The following is a 20099-nucleotide window of genomic DNA, read 5'->3' on the forward strand; positions in this document are numbered from 1 at the left end:
TAAATTGTCTCATCCATGCAAGCATTGAAAAGCAAATGTAAAAAAGTTCGTGAAATTTGGTTGATGGAAATTGTATGGAACCCATCCTAAAGATTAACTTGCCCAATTATATATATGTAATATAATATATATATATACTCTTTACTGCTTACTCTTTTACTTGTTTCAGTCATTTGACTGCGGCCATGGTGGAGCACCGCCTTTAGTCAAGCAAATCGACCCCAGGACTTATTCTTTGTAAGCCTAGTACTTATTCTATCGGTCTCTTTTGCCGAACTGCTAAGTTACGGGGACATAAACACACCAAGGTGCTAAGCATTTCGCCCGGTGTGCTAACGTTTCTGCCAGCTCGCCATGTATGTGTGTGTGTGTGTGTGTGTGTGTGTGTGTGTGTGTGTGTGTGTGTGTGTGTGTGTGTGTGTGTGTGTGCATGTGTGTGTATTTATATGCTTATGTATATGTACATCTGCATACAATCTAAATACTCAGTTACATCGAAGTTGAATGGGATTCATCGAGACTGAAATTGAATTCTATTTAAAGCAAAAACTAATTATGCACACATATGTTTATACACAGTTATATAATTTGTATGCTCTATGTTATGCAGCATAATAAAAATATATAACTTGTTTATGCATATATATGTAACCTAATATTACCTGTCTTCCAATCATTTTTATATTTAACTCACTGAAAAGCAAAATAGACAGTAAAATTATTAGAAAGGTGAACATTACCATGTCACACATTAGAAGCATCAGACAACAAGATGTTATATATCTATCTTTTATCTTTTACTTATTTCAGTCATTGAATTGTAGCCTTTCTGGAGCAATACCTTGAATGGGTTTTAGTCAAGCAAATCAACCCAAGTACTAATTTTAGTCATTGGACAGTGGCCTTGCTGAAGCAATGCCTTAAAGGAGTTTTAGTCAAACAAATCAACCCCAGTACTAATTTCAGTCACTGGACTGTGGCTTTGCTGGAATGTCACCTTGAAGGGGTTTTAGTCAAACAAATCAACCCCAGAACTTATTTGTTAAAGACTAGTACTTATAGTCTGTCTTATTCTATCAGGATCTTTTGCCAAACTGCTAAGTTATGGGGGACAAACCAACACCAGTTGTCAAGTGGCAGTGGCCACATGCAAGCACAAAGATACACACACAACATATGCATGCATACATACATATATACATATTTTCATACATAATGGGCTTCTTGTAGTTTCTGTTTACAAACTCCACTCATAAGACCCTGATTGGTCTGGGACAACGAGGTAGTATCAAAACGTTCTTGGACTAGTTCTATAGCATGCCAACAGATGGCAGCACATGGTTGCATGCAAAGTGAGAGCTAACAGTGACCTTCATGAGGCAGCGTGGCGAGTGACTTCACTGTGCTTACATTGCAAGTTGTGAAATTTGTGTTTTTGTCATCACGTGTATGTTGTAGTCTGTGATTTTGTCATAGACAAAATAAGAACATTGTGTTGTTGAAGTCTGTCAAGATCTCTGTCAGTGTGTCGCTGATGATCCAACCTTCATGTCAAGGATCCTCACTAGTGATGAAAGGTGGGGTCTGTAGGTATGACCCTGAGACAACACTTCAGTTGTCACAACGGAAGATGTCTTCATCTCCATGACTGAAGGTGACATGACAGAGCTGCAGCTCAACCAAGAGAATACTCATCACTTCTTTTGACATCCGTGGTATTGTGCATTGAGAATTGGTCCCCAAGGCCAGACTGTCAATCAAGAGTACTGTGACACCTTAAAGCATTTGAGGGAGGACACTCGGCAAAAGAGATTTGATTTGTGGAGCATGAAGAATAGGATTCTCCACAACAACAATGCACCTTGTCACTGAGCTCTCCTTACTTATGAGTTTTTCACCAAAAACAGTATGGTATCACTTCCACACCCATCCTACTTGCCAGATTTAGCACCTGTGGATTTCTGTCTCGTCCCCAAGATGAAAAAGCAGCTCAAAAGTTGCCATTTTAACACTGTTGTCAAAATCCAGAGTGAATTGCAGAGAGTCCTTGACTCGCTCATAGAAAACAACTTCCAGGGCCAGATTCCAAAAGTGGTAGGAATGCTGGGACTGGTGTATTGCTACTATTTCGGAGGAGATGATGTTAAAACCTAGGAAAATAAGTTATTTTATATTAAACAAAACTAGTCCAGGTACTTTTTGATACCACCTCATATGGACTTGTTCAAGGTGCCACTCAGTGGGACTGAACTCAAAACCATGTGATTGGGAAGAAAAATTCTTACCACACAGCCATGCCCTGCTGGCTTGATATTTCTTGGTAATTTGTTCAAAGTGGGTGACTTAAGTTAGTAAATATTGATTTCAAATTTTAGCACAAAACTAGCAAATTCAGGAAAGGGGATGAATTGATTACATTGACCCCAGTGCTCAATGATGGACTCTAAAAGGATGAAAGGCAAAGTTGACCTTAGTGGAATTTGAACTCAGAACGTAAAGCTGGCCAAAATGCTACTAAGCATTTTGCCATGCATGGTAATGATTCACACAAAAACATACACACAAAAACATACATATACAGATAGAAAGAGATAGAGGGGGGAGGAAGGAAGGAGCAAGATTACAGTTTATTAACTGAGTACAACATAAGCACTTTCTCTCCCCTCATACACAGAAAGAGAAACATGCTCATACATGTAAACAGAGAGAGAGAGAGAGAGATACAGATAGCTAAATAGATAGAGAGAAGGAGAGAGAGAGCTAGCTAGCTAAATAGATTGAGAGAGGGAGAGAGAGAGATATAGCTAGATAAAGAGAGGGGGAGAGAGAAGATCAAGAGGGGTCGAGAGAGAGAAATAGAGAGAGAGAGAGAGAGAGAGAGAGAGAGAGAGAGAGAGAAAGAGAGATAGAGAGATAGAGAGAGAAATAAATAGATAGGTAATGAGAGAGAGAGAGAGGGGAAAGAAAAGTGATAGATAGAGAGAAGGAGGGAGAGAGAGAAAGAAAGAAACATTATAATTTATTAATTGAAAACGATTGGCACAAACACTTTCTCTCTCCTCATACACTTTAAGAAGAGAAATATGTTCTCATACATAAATAAAGCAAGAGATAGAGGGTGGAGATCAAAATAAGAGAAACTTTGAAGCATAAATGTCTGAAATCAAATAAGTTGGCATTAAAGCAGCAATGCCTAAGAGGTGGCACCAAAAATCTGTGACAAAATGTCTCATGCCTGCCATCTTCTGCACTGCAGAATCTACATTAGAACCTATATCTTTTATCCAATATAGAAAAGTGGGAGTTTGGATATCGAGGAACATGGCCGATAATTATTTTGCTGTTAATATTTACAATTATTATGATACAAATGTTTACAATATTCAAAACAAATATAATACAAGAAAAAAAAAAACAAACAAAAAAAAAACTAATTGATTTGAAGGAAAAATATTTCTCGTTATAATTATTTTCTAAATGCTATTTAGGCTGATTAATATATAATTGAAAATTCTTTTAGGAAGCATTCCTTTCTTTCAGCACGAAAGATTTAACAAAAATTATGTTGGAAATTTTGGTTAATTACTATGCAAAGTGATTATAATTTGTCAGCATTAGGTGTCAACATTGTCATAATAAGGTGTTATACTATGCAACATAAAAATTACAAATCGGGTTCTATCTATGTTTTTATTTTTATTTTATTTTATTTAATTGTCCTTATTGTTTGCTTGGCTCTACATGCTTTCTAGCCTGAAGCTAGTTTCTGTTGTGGAGTTGTTTAGCTGTGTTTAATGAGAACTCTCTGCGTTTAACAAAAGCATCATTGAAAATTGTGTAGTTTTATTAAACTATAGATAATGTTTCAGTGTTGTTCGGTGAATATTTTAGATTTCTTTCTGTACCATTGTTTTAGCTACTGTTTCTCTCTCTCTCTCTATCTCTCTCCTCTCATACACATGCTCATGTAGATATACATACACACACACACACACACACACACACACACACACACATGCAGATAGATTCACAGACATGTGCATGCACACATACACGCATGCAAACACACATGAATAATGTGTGTGTCTGGTGATATGAAGTTCACATGAAAACTTGTCCATTATGGTGAAACTGATATTTAGAAGCACTGTGTGGGTATATATGTATGTGCATGCATATATATGTGTGCATGTGTGTGTGTGTGCGCACGTGCGTGCGTGTGTGTGTGTGTGTGTGTGTGTGTGTTCGTGTGCGTGTGTATGTGTGAAGGTGCATGGCTCTGTGGTTAGAGCATCGGACACACGCTCATGAGATAGTGAGTTCAAATCCTGGACAAGGTTGTGTTGTGTTCTTGAGCAAGACACTATTTCATGTTACTCCAGTTCACTCAGCTGTAGAAATGAGTTGCGACATCACAGGTGCCAAGCTGTATCGGCCTTTACCTTTCCCTTGGGTAACATAAGTGGCATGGGGAGAGGAGGCTGTTATGCATGGGCCACTGTTGGCCTTCCACAAAACCAACCTTGCCCAAACTTGTGGTCTTGGAAGGTAACTCTGTAGATGCAATCCCATGTCATTCATGACTGAAAGGGGTCTTTGCTCTTTACCCAATATATTTGTATTGTATTTATAATATATCTTCTTGCTCCACATGAGATCATTCCGGGATGTCAATTCCAGCTCAAGAGCACAGTATGTCTTTCATTGGGGTTTTCAGGGCTATGGTCTTGGCCCAGCTGCACAATTTAACAGCCAACATGCTGAATGTTTTAATGAGACACCACTCATATGTATGACTATTGGCTGACAATAAGCTCATCCAACCTTTATTTTTATCCCTGCAGAGTGTCCACAACACTCTCTTTATCTGTCAAACCAGGTGAGGGAGCTGACTTAGTCACCAACCACTCAACCACAAAATAGGTGATACTGGGTTACACAGTACCAGTTAGTTGCAAGATTTTCTTCACTTGTCCTAAGTATAATATATAACATATATGGTGTGGCTGTGAGGTAAGAAGCTTGCTTCCCAATCACATGGTTCTGGGTTCAGTTCCACTGTGTGGCACCTTGAGCAAGTGTTTTCTACCATAGCCTTGAGCCACACAATGCCTTGTTAATGAATATAGTAATAGATGGATAGATAAATGGATGGATTGGTTAGTTGGCAGGTTGGCATCATGCATGTAGCATTTTATGACCATTTTCTTAATTAAGGAAAATGTCCTACCATAATTGTGCTTTGAAGAACAAATGATTGCACACAGTAACTTTTGCAGCTTGATGTGGCAGGCCTGCACCGATGCTAATAATGGCTATACAAAGATCTAAAAGAAAAGTTTTTGATCAAAGAAATCACTGACTCAAGGCAATTAATTTCTATTGAGTTGTGTACAAAGTACTGGACACATGAAATAAATTGAAATCTAAGGCATAGCTAAGTGGTTTAGAAGTTTGCTTCCTAAACATGTGGTTTTGGGTTCAATCCCACTGCACAGCACCTTTAGCTGACCAAAGCTTTGTGACTGAATTTGGTAGGCAAAAGCTGAAAGTCCATCATGTATATGTGTGTATGAAAGTGTTTGTGTTCCTGAGACTGGGGGGAAATATCTATGATTTTAACGAATTACCTATTGCAAAAATTGTGGCTAATTTATATGTAATAATTATAAGATGCTGTAGGAATAATGATAAATGATTGGTAAGTCATTTTGGTTTCATTTTATATGATACTTAAAAGAGGAGAAGCAGTATCCATGACTTTTGCAGGCCAGCAAGGCGTGTGAGGGGGGAATTATAGAAAGTTGCAGTTCTTGAGGTGAAGGAAAGATGAATTGATCTGTGCATGGAGGAAAGGAGATAGCTAGGATCTGGTTACCCTGGGTATGGAGGACATGCAATTAGCTAGTTTCAGAGGAGCAGAGATCATTGTAATGGCAATAATAGAAAGAAAGAAACAAAGAGAGGAAGCTGTGCATCTGTGAGCTAGTAATTGCTGCTTGTTGTCGAGGGAATCAATGTGAGTGTTGTTTGAGTTTGTAGAGGGGCTAACAACTGATAATTAGAACCTTCTAGACATTAAATTCAGTGATTATTCAATTGAGGATCAAATTAATGAACATGAAAATAACTAAAAAAAAAAAAAAAAAAAAATGAGGACGTTTAAACTGGCTGAATCAGAAAGAATATAAACAAATATGAAACAAATATGAATATTTACACAATGAAGGAAGAATAGAAGAACCATGTAAAAAGTAAATGGAAGAAAAAATGTGGAACATACTTAAAACTTGCTTGCAAACATTACTAAAAGAAAACAACCTCTGAAAATAAAAGACAAAGAAGGAAAAAAATTGGATGACTGATCAAATCTCTGTCAAAAATAAAAGAATCAAAATAGATATACTATCCTAAATAAACAGATTGCTTTTGAATGTTCATTTTACCTCTGTTTTTCCATGCCAGCATGGGTTAGGTGAATACATATTAATGAGGTATTGTTGTACAAGTGGATGCCCTTTGTGTCATTGGCCCTTGTCTGTTTAGCAAATAAGAGATTTTCTGTGCTGTTTGTTACCGAAAGCACAGAACCAGCAAACAATTTGTTTACAGGGAAGCATCAACAAATTTCATTGTTTCTTATTTCTTTACTGCCCACAAGGGGCTACACACAGAGGGGACAAACAAGGACAGACAAACGGATTAAGTCGATTATGTCGACCCCAGTGCATAACTGCTACTTATTTAATTGACCCTGAAAGGATGAAAGGCAAAGTCAACCTCGACGGAATTTGAACTCAGAATGTAGCGGCAGACGAAATACCACTAAGCATTTCACCTGGTGTACTAACGTTTCTGCCAGCTCACCACCTTAAACAACAAACTTCATTGTTTCTGGTTTATTGAAGAATGTAAACATTCACATAGACACATGTGCAATGCACATTCAAACACACATATATGTATGACAGAGTATGTGTAATTCCTCTCTACAAAAACCACCCATAAGTCATTGGTCATCTTGGGGCTCCAGAGCACACACTTGACCAAGGTGCTGTACAGTGAGATTGAACCTAAAAATCACATAGTTGAAAAACAAATTTCTTAACCACTGAAACATACCTGTGCCTATGTAATATATAAAACAGGGTGAGTCAAAAGTAATACCCAGTTTCTGGGAAGTCATGCTTTTCTTTGTTGTTTTGCTGGTTATTACTGACAGTTTTGAAAGTTACTGAATCTGGATCATGTTTTATATTGTTAATACTCATTGACATCTCAACCTGACCTCTTGCAATGAAAAGAATTGTATTCCAGGCAGGAAAAACTTTAAAAAGCACAACAGCAAACTAGAAGGCTGAAATGAAGTGCAATAAAGTATAATAAAGTCAAGTATATGTAAACAGGAAGATAGTTTATATATAACAGGGAAATGGAGGGCAGTTGCCAGTCCAGCACTATTGATTAATCAGTTGCAGGAAAGGAGGACTGAAACACTTGACTGCCCTGAAAATCCAGGTATGCAAGATGATGAAATTGTTCATCATACCTTACTTTGTTGTTTTGCAGGTTATTATTGACAGTTTTGAAACTAATTAAATTTACATCAAGTTGACCCATGAATTTGCTTTTGATAAGTCAATGCATAGCAACCATGAATCATTACTATAAATGTCATGGAAACCGATTATTGGCAACATGCCATATATGTGAAGGAATTTGATATTACTCCACCCCAAGGAAGAAGCATACATTCGATTGTCAAGAAATTAGAAACAACAGGATCGGTAGCCAGTGTAAAAAAAAAAAAAATTGCTGGTCATCCAGAATTGGCTATGAATGAAACCAAGGCTGAAGAAGCCACCAGGAGACTACAGGGAACACTGCAAAAGTCAACTTGTCATTTATCTGCAGAGAGGGGAGTAAGATAATTAAGTATTATGTGTATCCTTCAAGAAAAAAATGGAAACTTTACATTCCATGCTTACTGCATGCCCTTCTTGATGGAGATGAATACTGTCTCCAATTTTGCAAGGAGTTCCTGACTAAACTAGTGTGTTCGACTGGTACTTACCTTATTGACCCTGAAAGTGTGAAAGGCAAAGTCAACATCAGTGGGACTGAAATGGATTGGTAATACTCTATATGTACAACTATTGGTTTCAAATTTTGGCACAAGGCCAGCAACTTCAAGGGAGGGGATAATAAGTGAATTATATCTACCCTAGGGTTCAACTGCTACTTATTTTATCAATCCCAAAAAGATGAAGGGCAAAGCCGACCTGAGTAGGATTTGAACTCAGAAGGTAAAGTCAGATGAAATTCTGCTAAGCATTTTGCTTGGTGTGTTAACAATTCTGTCTGCTGGTGGTAGTCTTATTGTATTGTATAAATATCAATAATCAGACTGTGGCCATGCTAGGGCACTACCTTGAAGAATTTTGTGTGGTAAGAAGCTTGTTTCCCAACCACTGTGTGACTTCCCACTGTGTGACACCTTGGGCAAGTGTCTTCGGCTATAGCCTCAGGCTGACCGAAGCTTTGTGAGTGGATTTGGTTGATGGAAACTGAAAGAAGCCCATCGTATATATATATATATATATATATATATATATATATATATATATATATGTGTGTGTGTGTGCGAGTGTGTATGAGTGTGTGTGTGTGTGTGTGTGTGTGTGTATGTGTATGTCTGTGTGTCTGTGTTTGTCCCTCCACCATTGCTTGACAACCGATGTTGGTGTGTTTATATCTCTTGTAACATAGCAGTTCAGCAAAAGAGATGATAGAATAAGTACTAAGCTTACAAAGAATAAATCCTGGGATCGATTTGTTCGACTTAAGGTGGTACTCCAGCATGGCCACAGTCAAATGACTGAAACAAAAGAAAAATGAAGCAACTCCAGAACTAATTGTTTTTCTGTTTTTTAACTCTTTAGGATTTAAACTGGCCATATCTGGCTCAAATATTCTATTTGTTTTATAAATGAACAAGCCAGTTCTGATCGCTCACACACTGCCCTACAATGTCATTCTGAGAATATACATTCACATCACTGAAATTTTGATGCTGCAAGATGATACAGGATTAATCCAAATCAATGTAGATAAATAAGTATTTGATTTGACAGAATAATCTGAATGCTTAATGGTTAAGCCTGGTACCTATTCTATTGATCTCTTTTGCTGACCCACTAATTTAAAGAGATGTAGGCACAAAGAGGCACATACACGCACACATGTGCACGCGCACACACACACGTCAAGCATTTTTCAGTTTCTGTCTGCCGAATACACTCAAAAGGCTTTGGTCTGTCTGAAGCCATAACATGATACTTGCTTAAGGTGCCACGAAGCAGGAATGAGCCTAGAGCCATGTGGTCAGGAAGTAAACTTCTTACCTTACAGCCATGCCTACATACACACACACACATATATATATATATATATGTATGTATGTATGTTGTGAGTGGGAGCTAGGGAGTGATAAACAGATAACATCCAATATTTGTGTCAGTTTTGCTGTTGTTGTATATGCATTGGTAAAAACAAAAAAGAGCAATTATTTAGGGTTAGAGCAATGAGATTCAAGAACCAAATAACTGGACATTCAAAGCCAAGATGGTGCAAAACTTAATAACCAGAATAAAAATCCAAAGAAATTTATGATAAAATAATGAAATCACAAACACCAAATGCATGAATGAACAAATTGGCTACATTAAGGACAAAAATAGGAAAATACTGTTTGATGAGGAACTGAATGTATTGAGATAGGTTAAATGCATAAAAGAACTGTACTATGTTGAGAACAGACAATATTTGCTTAATTTTGAAGCTATTAATGGAAGTAAAATCTTAAAAGAAGTTGAAAGGCAACAATGTCAGTGAAAATGGAAAAGCAACTGCAGTGAATGAAATAGCAGCAGAAACATTAAAGGAATTAGATAAGCACAATGTAGATCTAACAACAGACCTATGTAATTTACTATGTGTGAGTAATGTAATATATGATACAAGGCAGAATTTGGCAGAGTTGATAGAGCTTTGGGTAGAGTGCCTTATAATATTTGCTCCAATGCTTTGTAGACTGAGTTCAAATCCTAAGGAAGTCAACTTAGCCTTACATCTTTTCAGGGTTGATTAAAATATACAAATCCTGGGCTGCATATTGATGGAACTTTTAGATGCTCAGGCAAAAATACTTTTTGGTATCTCTTGTTTGGCTTAATTGCATTCTGACAGAAATTTTTGCAATAGCACTGGTGCCAAGCTGTACTGGCCCAAGAAGGTGGCCATTCCCTGAGATAAACATCAGTGGTGTGGAGAAGGGGAAGACTTGAATGTATGGGGAACTGCCAGTGTTTCTCAAAATATCTTGTTGAGGCCTGCTCATACAATGTGAAAATAATGGTCAACTTTCACAGACAGAAACCTTACAATATATGATACATAAGCAATTGAGTACATTATTTACATTATTTACATTTGACGGATATTTGTCCTCATCTTGTTTGTTGTTAACGCAACGTTTCGGCTGATATACCCTCCAGCCTTCTTCAGGTGTCTTGGGGAAATTTCGAACCTGGGTTCTCATTCCTAAGGTATTTGTTTGATGTTATTATTATTATTATTATTATTATTATTATTATTATTCAGGTCACTGCCTGCAATCAAACTCGGAATCTTGGGGTTAGTAGCCTGCGCTCTTAACCACTACGCCATATGCCTGTGGGCAATTATGGAGTGATTTTAGGGCTTACAAATCTTATATTTTTCTATCCTTCCTTAATACCAGTTCCCATATGCTATTCATATCTGCACTAGGTCTGCTTAGGAGGTTATTGTGTCCAAGCATATGTGCTGCTTCTTTTAGTTTTCATATTTTCCAGTGGTGTTTTCTGTCTATTATTTTAACTTCATCCCACAAGGGGAGGTGGTCTCCAATTTTCCATACATGATCAGCTATACCTGATTTATCAATATCTCCTCGTGTCACAGCTTTGCGATGTTCATCTACCCTTATTTTGAGGGGGAAGCATCTTCCTGGTGGGGCCAGAGAAAAAAGGTGTCATCAACATATCGCAGCCATAGTTTATAGTTGAGTTGGTGCCACAAAAAGGACTGTCTAATAGTAAATCTGACCAATTAACAAATTGCAGCTGCTAAGGAGAAAAGGAGATTGCATTAAAAATATAACCAAACCAAAACCACCTGCAAAAAAGTAAGTGTAAATTAGAAAGACCAAATCTAAATATTATTTAAATAAATTTCTTATTTTCTTTTGCCACAAAAAGCAATCAACTATAACTGCGTAAAGTTTTTAGATGTTATTCGAAAAAAAGAAAAAGAGAATAAAAATCAATACAATCTTATGATTGGAATAGTGTCAAATAAAGCATGTACTTTACTTTTTTTTTAGCAGAAAATGTACTGAAATAACCTTTTAAAGCACTATTAAATATAGCTTTTTGATTAGATCAAAAGGTGAGATATAAGTATATGAGTATATATTATATATATGTGTGTGTGTGTGTACATACACACACACACACACTCTGACAGGATGTATGACTAACAAGAATGGCTGAGAGGTTTATGTGAAATCTGTTTGTTTCTTTGAATCCCTGTTATTACTTTATATAAGCACATGGCTCAGCGGTTAGAGTGTCGAGCTTACAATTGTGAGGTTGTGAGTTCAATTTCTGGACCGGGCTGTGTGTTGTGTGTTCACAAACAAGAGACTTCATTTTACATTGCTCCAGTTCACTGAGTGTAGAAATGAATTGCAACATTACTGATGCCAAACTGTATTGGTCTTTGCCTTTCCCTTGGAGAACATTGGTGGTACGGAGAGGGGAGGCTGGTATGCATGTGCAACTGCTGGTTTTCCACAAATAACTTTGCCCAGACTTATGCCTTTGTGGGGAACCTTTTAGGTGCAATCCCATGGTATTTTATGACTGAGGGGAGTTTTTACCCTTTATATATATATATGACATGCAAATTTGTGAAGCATTCCATATTTTTTAATTAAGGTGGTGCTCCAGCACTGCCATCGTCAAATGACAAACAAATAAAAAAATAAAAGACTATATATATACATATCTTTATTTATATATCTATATAATAATCTGCTTGTTTGTTCACTCATACTTTAGTTAGAGGCAGAGTAAAAGTGAGAGAGAGGGAGGGGAAAAATATGAGTAGAGGAGAAAGAAGTGAGGAAGAAGTAGAGAAAGATGTATAATAAGGACAAAAGTGTCACGTGGTTAGTTGAAGGGAGAGGCAAAGAGCAAGAAAAGAGAGGGAGATGGAAGTGTTAACGACATGCTGTAGGGTGGGAAGGGAAATGTAAAGAGAAAGAGATATATTTAGGATACGATATTTAGCAGAGGGTGATGTTCTTGTGGTGAGGTTAAAGAAAGGTAGATTGGGAGAGACAGATAGGGGAAGCAGTTACATTGAGAGAGAGCTAGATAGCATTTGTATTGTCAGAGTTGAAATACATGGACAGTAAGAACATGTAGATATAAATAAACAGCTGGACTGAAATGAAATGAACTTTACTGAAAACTATAATGATGATGATTATAGTGTTGGTACTGGTGGTGGTGGTGGTGGTGTGTGTGTGTATGTGTGTGTGCACATGAGCAACTTTGTGTCTTGTCCCCCACCAGTGTTGGCATATATATGCCAACATTCTCTACTGATTGAAAGGGGGACAGGAGCAACATAAAATGAAGTATTTTGCTCAAGAACCCAATGCACCACCCAGTCAGAGAATCAAACTTACAATCTAGTGATCATGAGTGCAACAACCTAACCACTAGGATGCATGCCCTCACAATAGAATAAGCATCAAGTTAAAAAAAATATCCCAAAAGATAAAGAACCAGGTGGGTGTGCTTAAAAAAAAAATAAAGTACTAAAATTCTTCAAGGCGGTGCTCCAGCAAGGCCACAGTCTAATGACCAAAACAAGTAAAAGATAAAAAATATCTCAGCTTAGTAAATCTGACTGGAGAATACCACATGGAATATCACAATGGTAAAATGATATTATAAGCATGTTACATCACAACGCCATTCAGAAACTTAACTCATACAAATGTGATTAATGGTTAATATCTGAAGAAATATCTTCATGCTTGACTTAATAAATGTGCAGTATCCTGACTGATTAGTGATTATATTCAACCTTCAGGAAAGTTAATTGAGGAGATTTGTGATGTCATACCTTTTCAAATGCAATAGTGAAGTAAATGAAATGAAATGATTTAAACCAGAGCCTTGAAAATGGCTCACAAGCATACACTGTGAACTGTTTAGTATGAATCCATAGAGGTTGGCATATATGATTTTGTATGCCATATTTTTATGTGGTGCTGTGCATTAATTATAACATCACATTATTTGTTATGAATAAAACAATGTGGTTTAATATCATGTTGAATAATAAAATATTACACGAGTTTACCATATATGTATTTATATATCAATTGTATATAATCTTATATACATTCTTATATGCATTGTTGAACACTTACCAGATGTAATTGTATATTTAGATTGTTTGTTTGCTTTGTTGTCTGTTTGTGCATGCCTCAGGGAGAGGAGGAAAAATCGGTGCTCATACTATTTGCTTAAGCTCAAAGACTCTTGAGTGGGGAACATGAGGAAGAAACTATGAATCATATGTTGTTAGTTCTATATTTTGTGCTATTTTTAGATCAGCAGACTGGTCAGAATCCTCAGATAAAAGTGGGTTCTGCTAAAGCCAATGCCAATTCAAAGGGACACATACACACTGAGACACACACATGGGCATATATATATATATATATATATATATATATATATATATATAGATAGATAGATAGATAGATAGATAGATAGGTAGATATAGTGAGGGTATAAAAGGTATTGGTATCTAGAAGGCCCAAAGAGTGGCAGGTAATGCTAAGTAAGTGCTAAGGACAGACTATAGTTAAACTCTTGGTTCAATCGTGATATGAGTGAAGAGTTTAATGTGTGTCTTGTATTAGCCTGCATATATATATGGTTGTTTATGGAAGACCAGTAGTTGCCCATGCATACCAGCCTCCCCTCTCCATGCCACCATTGTTATCCAACGAAACCCAAGCGCTGATACAGCTTGGCACCAGTAATATTGCAACTCATTTTTACAGGTCAGTGAATTGGACACTGTGAAATGAAGTGTCTTGCTCAAGAACACAACACACAGCCCAGTCCAGGAATCCTACTCATTACCTCATAATTGTGAGCCTGATGCTCTAACCACTGAGCTATGAACCTAACAAATTTTTCTGCAGTATAAGAATCTTCCTATTTATTTCCAAATAGATGGAAATCCTATTTATGCTATTTAGCATTATTATTATGCATATGAAAATAAAATATTTCCATATCTGTATATTTCAATACATCTCAAAACTTCTAAAAGAGCAAACTGTGTTTGTTTACATATATTGTAATTTTTATATAAATATATATATTATTGTGTCTGGGGAGTGTCATTCTCTTTGAGTGCCTTATTACTTAACACTCTCACTGGTTTGATTTCCACTTATTTACTTACTTGTTTTTTCTAAAATTTTTGTTGCATCTTGCAACCTTTTCAATAGTCATTGAGAGTCAACAACTATTGAAAAAATTGCAAGGAGTGGCTGTGTGGTAAGTAGCTAGCTTACCAACCACATGGTCCCGGGTTCAGTCCCACTGCGTGGCATCTTGGGCAAGTGTCTTCTACTATAGCCTCGGGCCGACCAAAGCCTTGTGAGTGGATTTGGTAGACGGAAACTGAAAGAAGCCCGTTGTATATATGTATATATATATATATGTATGTGTGTGTGTATGTTTGTATGTGTGTGTTTGTCCCCCAACATCGCTTGACAACCGATGCTGGTGTGGTTATGTCCCTGTAACTTAGCGGTTCGGCAAAAGAGATCGATGGAATAAGTACTAGGCTTCTAAAGAATAAGTCCTGGGGTTGATTTGCTCGACTAAAAGGCGGTGCTCCAGCATGGCCACAGTCAAAAGACTGAAACAAGTAAAAGAGTAAAAGAGTAAGTAAATGAGTGGAAATCAAACCAATGAGTATGTTAAGTAATAAGGCACTAAAAGAGAATGACTCTCCCCAGACAACATAAAATATGCTTCAACACGCAGATTCACATAAAGAATCTTGCAAACCAAATGCAAAAATATATATATGATCTACATATATATACAGGGTTTGGACAAAATAATGGAAACACCTGGCATCATAACATCATAATTTTGAAATATCTATAAAACCATCAAAAGCTTGTTTATTTTTATGTTTTTTGATTTATTATTAGTGTTGCTTCATATGTTTTGCGAAAACTGCAGTTTTTTTTTTTTCAGATATCATCAGAAAAAGGTAATTAAAATTCATTAAAATGACAGATCTATCAGACTTTCAAAGAGGTCAAATTGTTGGTGCTCGTATGGCAGGCACTAGTGTAACAAAAACATCCGCAGTGTTTGGTGTATCAAGAAGTACTGTCTTGAAAGTAATGACAGCCTTTGAGAAAGAGGGAAAAACCTTGTTAAAACAAAACTCCGGAAGAAAACCAAAACTTTCAGATAGGGACCATCGGACTCTTACGCGAATTGTTAGAAAGGATCACAAAAGTACAGCTCCCATTTTACTGCAGAGCTTAATGACCACCTCGAGAACCCAGTTTCCACAAAAACTGTTTTCCAGGAGCTGCACAAAGCAGGATTTCATGGGAGAGCTGCAATCAGAAAACCACTACTTTCAAAAACAAACGTTGCAGAACATTTAGTGCGGAGTAAAAACCTAGAAAGGAAGAAAGGATAAAGGTGGCATTGTCTTTCTTGCAGCGGAAAGATTCTCTTCGTATGTCAAATGAAGGGCAAAGGGAAGTGCTGCTCTTGGTCAAGGCTGACACAAAAGTGGGTGTTGCTCCTTGGTCTGGCTGACACAAAAAGAGAAAGAGATAGGAAATGCTCTCTGTTATATAAACTATGGTCAGTAATGTAGGTCAAACCCTAAACAAAGGACTGACCTTTCCTTGACCAGCACAAGTCCTTGGTAGTGAAGTATTTCCCATCAATCATCTTGTGTGAAGATGCAAACAAAGGATTTCCCCCTTGTTTTCATCAGCAACAAGCAGGTGGATTTGGTTTCAAATCTCAAGTTGGGCCAAGCGAGGTCCCTACATACACACACACACACACACACACACACACACACACACACACACACACACACACACACACACACACACACACACACACACACACATATATATATATAGATTCAGGTAAATATGGTACTTAAGTTTAGTCACCAGAATTAAGTATGATATTATCCATACAGTTTCAAAATAAGGTGATTAAAGTCAAAATAGGCAACAAATATATCCAAAGTTAATGCAGTACGATCGTTTCATGCGACTCCATTTAATTGAGCAATGTAAACATTACATCAAATATAAAATATAGAGCAATCTTCAGATGCACAAAGATATAGAAATTTAATGAAATTACATTTAAACAGAAGGACATATTTTTATAATTAAGTCTAAACTCTCCAAGTAGAAAGGAGGAATACAAAAAACCATTTTGACTTAGCCAGACCATATAGGCTAGTATGATATATATCGTTTAACGTCCGCTTTCCATGCTAGCATATATATATATATCAAAACATCCATGTTAAGTTGGATATGAAGATTGCCTTTTGGTATTAACACAGCTTCTTTCCTGTCTCTATTAATTTTATCTTTCTTGTTTCCAATATCTTAATGTTTTTGAAAATTAACTTTCCACATTTTGAAATGTTATGTTGTGATATAATTCTAAATATGGAATTCTTTTAACCTGACGAGCAAGTTTAATATCTGCATTAATTTAAAATTGTATATATATTAATACAGGCATATAAATAATTTATCATTTATCATAAAATATAATAAAATGAATTATTTATACTTGTTTGTTAAGCTGTGAAACAATTGTTGCTAAATATGAATATCCATTGATAAAATAAATTTTATCATTCTATATTTCTCTATTTATAATTATATATATGTACACAGACATAACAGAAATAAATAGACACCCTTATAATCATTAGAATTTATTTAAATCTGAAATTATACATTGAAATTTTTTATTAATTGTTATAATGTGAATATTTAATATTTAGTAGACATGCCCTTCGCATTTTTCAATGCATAGACCCTATTAGGCATGCTACTGATCAGATGATGAATATTCTCTTGCAGAGTTTCTTGCCAAGTTTCATACAGTAATCTCAAAAGATCTGGCTTTGAAGATGCTTTCTTGTTCTTTTAATGAAATATCCTGTCCATTATGTCACAGAGGTGTTCAATAGGGTTCATATCTGGTAACTGGCCATGGAAGCTTTTTAATGCCATTCTCATTCAACAAATCTTGGGTCATTTTAGCCGTGTGACAAGGAGCCCCATCTTCCATAAATATAGATTCATCTTTAATTATTTCATCACTGGAGAAGATTGGAAGGTGTCCTTTCTGCAATATGGGCACATATTTACCTGAGTTTATGTTTCCCTCACGCTCCACCAGCTCTGATCAACCATTGCTCCAAATTGCTCCCCAGACCATCACAGATGTTTTCATTGTTGGCTGCAATCTTTACACATCAAATTCTTGATTACAGAGTCCCCAGACCCACACTCAACCTCTGTCAGGAAATACAGCAAACCTGGACCCATCAGAGAATATGACAGTGTCCTAAAATGCTAGTAGCCTCTCCACCATCTCACTGGTCCAATCTTCTCTCCACTTGATGTTGGCTGGTTGAAGAAGTGGCTTCCTTCTTGCTGCTCTGCCATAGTAACCAAGTTTATGGAGATAGCTGACAGCTGTTCTGGGACTGACATCAACTTGTTCTGCTATGTCGGAGGCCTTACAATGAGGATTATCCTCCACACTTCTCTTAACAAAGAGAAGAGTCCTGTCATTGGGCCCTGGTTGATCTGAATGAGGTGATGTGGACTCCTTCCCCTCTCTGGTGAATTGCACAATCGCCATATTAACTGTAGGAAGTGGAATCCCAAAGTCTTCTGAGATTTTACACTGATTATGTCCACCTTCAGAATGACCCACAATATGGCCTCTATATATATATATATATATATATACTATCTTTCTTCTTACCTATCTCCCCCTCCTGCTCTGCTTCCTTCTGTTGTCCTTGCTTCTCCTCCTCACTGCTATGTCGCCAACCTTTGTTCCACTTCCTCCCTCTACCACTCCTGTTTGCTCACATGTGACCTTTGGTCACACTTCCTTTCTCACCCCAGCCAGCTTAAAGGCGAGACAAAACTTCTATTTCTCCATTCAGCTTCGTCATATCTACAGCGTTCAATATTCGATTCGCGTTTAGCCCTACGGCTTTTTAATGTTGTTTTCACTGTCCAATTTTTCCTGTCTTGGTTTGTGTTTGCTACCTTGGAATCCCGTTTAGTGGGTTAATCCTCTACTCAGGAAGAAACTATTCTAAGAGTGCGTCCTGCCTTATCTTCCAAATGCCTAGTTTTAGAATAGTGGCAGCTGAAAAAGGAATAATTCCATAAGTGGCTTGTTTGTTTTCCTATGTGTTCGTTCTGTTGTCTTTAAACAAAGTCCGTTTTGGTTTTTTATGTCCCCGTTCACTTTTCTGACGTCCTGTACCGGATATGCATCTATATATACATGTAGATGTAGGTATGTACATATATGTATGTATACATGCATATGCTCATATGTCATTTGTATTATATATATATATATATATATATATATATACATATATATATATATATATATATATATATATATATATTCTTTTATTCTTTTACTTGTTTCAGTCACTTGACTGCAGCCATGCTGGAGCACTGCCTTTAGTTGAACAAATCGATTCCAGGTCTTATTTTTTGTAAGTCTAGTACTTATTCTATCATGTCTTTGCTGAACCTCTAAGTTATGGAGACGTAAAGACACCAACATCAGTTGTCAAGTGATGGTGGGGGGACAAACACAAACACACACTCACACACATACGATGGGCTTCTTTCAGTTTCTGTGTACCAAATCCACTCAGAAGGCTTTGGTCAGCCTGAGGCGATTTCAGAAGACACTTGTCCAAGGTGCCACACAGTGGGACTGAACCAGAAACTATGTGGCTGGTAAGCAAGCTACTTACAATGCAGCCACATATATTGGTTTTCAAATTTCAACACAATGCCAGCAGTTTGGGAGGAGGGAATCAGTCGTTTACATTGACCCTACTGCTCAAGTGGTTCTTATTTTATTGCTTCTGAAAGGATGAAAAACAAAGTCAACCTCTGTGGAATCTTAAACTCAGAATGTTAAGATGGACAAAATGCCACTAAGCATTTTATCCTGTGTGCTAATGATTCTGCTAGCTCACTGCCATGATGATGTAAATGTATATATTTTAAATACCAAATACACGTAGATGAGGGCCTTACAATTGCCCATGGTTGCATGTGTTGTTCACACATATGATGCGGAATATGAACGTAAATAAATTAATTAAAAAGTCTCTATCTGATCTGATATAAACGAAATTGTTACAAACACACATATGGACGCACATACTTACATATAAGCACGAACACATAAGTGCGTGCACACATATTAGCGTGCACACATACGAACTTGCACACACTCACATGCTCATACCAAACAGTTTCGAAACAACGCCAAAACAACGCCAGATCATATATTCAAAATAAATGGAAGTGGAGAGACAAGTTACTGAAGAGATTGCAAGAGTGCAATGAAATAATTTAACAAAAAACTATATAAATTAAATTAATAAAGGACTGAACCAGTGCGTGTGTTTATTACCGGCATAATGCCTCTCCCAAGGTTTAATTGTATATATATATATATATATATATATATATATATATATATATATACATACATATATATATATATATATATATATATATATATATATATATATATATATATATATATATATATATGTAGGAGTGTGTGTGTGGTAAGTAGCTTGCTTACGAA

The sequence above is a fragment of the Octopus bimaculoides genome, chromosome 2 (assembly GCF_046866305.1).
Source record: "Octopus bimaculoides isolate indiv1 chromosome 2, ASM4686630v1, whole genome shotgun sequence".
Taxonomy (NCBI): domain Eukaryota; kingdom Metazoa; phylum Mollusca; class Cephalopoda; order Octopoda; family Octopodidae; genus Octopus; species Octopus bimaculoides.